Source organism: Charadrius vociferus, unplaced genomic scaffold (assembly GCF_000708025.1).
Source record: "Charadrius vociferus isolate BGI_N301 unplaced genomic scaffold, ASM70802v2 scaffold906, whole genome shotgun sequence".
NCBI lineage: Eukaryota > Metazoa > Chordata > Aves > Charadriiformes > Charadriidae > Charadrius > Charadrius vociferus.
The window spans coordinates 31,666-34,165 of NW_009648878.1; the positions used below are offsets into that span (position 1 = coordinate 31,666).

A 2,500-nucleotide genomic window follows, 5' to 3' on the forward strand; every position below is an offset into this window, starting at 1 on the left:
GGGAAAGAGAAAGGTGATGAACAAAGTTTTACTGTAAATCATGTTAGAGATTTTTTTTGTGTATTCCAAGCAACTGGATAATCGAGGCTATCTGCAGAGGGTCAAATTGTTATCCTTTCTTTCATGTCAAACACTTTTGCAGGCCTTTCAGTAGCACAGTGTTTAATCCTCTTATCCTTTACTGAAATGAAGCTTCAGAAAATTTGAAGAGATGCTTTAGATTGTATATTGGATAGTAGGGCTATGAAAAAGCACGTTTTAAATTCTGACAGTTTATGTATAGTGGGAATTAATGTGTATAGTATAAATAAAAAAGCAAAAAGGACTAAGCGTGACCATTTAAGTCCCACTTGCTAATTTATTTTAGCTTTTACTCCTACATGTGCACAAGATACACAGAAGAAAACCCACTGTGAAGAGGTGGGTTTCCACCTTTCAGGACTGAACAGTGATGTCAAAAGTTTTCAATTCTAGTATTTGGTTTTGCCAGCTACTGTTGAAATCGGGGCATTTAGAAAATAAGTGACACAGCTTTTGCTTTTCGTCTGCAGCTTCAAACTACAATGGATTTCTGCATTTTTTTTCCCTTGTTTGTTTGTTTGTTTGTTTTTAATTAGTTACTAGTATTCCATGTTCATTTGAATTTTCAACAACAGCACTGATTTTCTACCTATGTACATTATGGACTGGTCTTTGTCAGAAGAGCCATACTCATTTTGGCATGCAATAGATCTTAATGGAAAGCTACAGATAGGCTTATATAGATGAGTAACTTCAGGGGCTGAGACTCTTATGTTGTCATGGTGCAGCTAACAGGGTGAATGAACTGTTTCATGCTTCATCAACAATTAAGTTAATTAGCTCATTTGAAATTGCACTGCTTTGTTGCCAGGATGTTGGCAGAAACATCAAAAAGATGTGTTTACAAATGGTAGACTACAGCGTATATAACAGAAGCACCTTAACAACAGACCATAAGTACTCAGTATGGCAATAACTTTTATAATAGAATTATCACAATACTTTTCATAAAGTATTTGCAATGCTTTCTCCATCTCTTATGCTGTCTTTCATTTTTAAATGAAGTAACTTATACTGACTTGAAAACCTTAGGCAGGTATCACTCGTGAGAAATTTTTGTTTACAGGTACATTAAGTAGACTGTCAAAATAATGGCTTGTTATTGGAAAAAACTGTAGGATTTAAAAGAACCTGATTTACATAAGTTTGTATTAAAAGGAAAATGAAATCTCCCAAATACAACGTAGTGTTCTAAGTATTATTAATACTAAGAATTTAAATTCATTTAACTCAAGCATTCTCCTTTTCAAGAAAAACTCCATTTTCTAAATACATCCATCCTGCCTAGGCTATAGTGATGCTAATTCTGTGGGCAGACTTTGCACATCCATTACGTCAGGTCTCTCGTTATAATCCACTATCGCTAAAACCATTTTGATTAAGGCGGTGTAGTGCTAGGTTTACAGATGCTCTTGCTTTTCTGAACCAGATAACCCCGGAAAATGTGAAAGCGACATATAACATCTTGATAATTCTGCTGCAGAGTCAGTCAGGGTTTACAGCAGTGTCATGGCTTTTGTCCGATGCACTAGCAAAAAATGTTTGGGAATATTTTATTATTTTTTCTTTTCATTCAATTCAGTCTTCTATGCTGTTAAAACAAATAAGAAGTCATGGTGCTGAATAGGTGAGGTTGTTTATGAAGTAGAAATATTCTTTTGTTTTACACTAGCGTTAAGATGGAAATCAATACATAACCTTGCATTAGATTCTTTAGTACCTTTTCATGTTCACAGTAATGCAAAATCCCCACTACAATTAAAAAACATTTTCTTTCAATTAAATATCAACTTTTAGTCCAAAGATTGACCATTTTTCCAACCCATTAACTTTATAGGGGATGACAGGACTAATGTCTGTAGTTTTCAAGGCTTTGCTCTTAGTCTAATCTTTGTTACGATGTTTTAGGTTCTCTGACTTGAAACAATATGATACCTGTGTTAAGAGAGTTAATGCAAGTATATTGTACCAAAATGAAATATTAATAAGGTACACTACCCCAGTCTAGTGGTGTATATTTCTCTAATATGCTTATGACAACTTTGAAGAGTGCCTGGTTTATGAAGTGAGATCCAACTTCTTGTGCTCAGAAAATGGTTTACCTAGCAGCTTGATTTAAAAAAAAAATACTGTGCAGAGCATCTGAGAAGGAGGATTAAGACAGAAAACACTGGCTTTGCTTCACTTTCCTAATAATGGAAAGGATTTAGGGTGAAGTGACGAATAACTTGCAATAAATGACTATAGCCACAAAAGCTATTTTCACCTTCATTTTTGTTTATCCAGTATGAATGGTTTTTATTTTTAAGATAATTTGAGGACCCTCCGATTATCTAGAATTCTTTTGAGATATTCTGAATAGCTAAAGAAATTATGCTTTGTGTGCTGTGGACTAGATTCGTATTTGGAAACATATGCA

At 34.2% G+C, this 2,500-nt stretch overlaps 1 protein-coding gene across 6 annotated transcripts in view; it reads left to right on the forward strand.

The window, feature by feature from the left end:
* FOXP2 (forkhead box P2) overlaps positions 1 to 2,500 on the forward strand; it is a 66,779-nt gene that overhangs the window by 11,486 nt on the left and 52,793 nt on the right. The window lies entirely within an intron of this gene.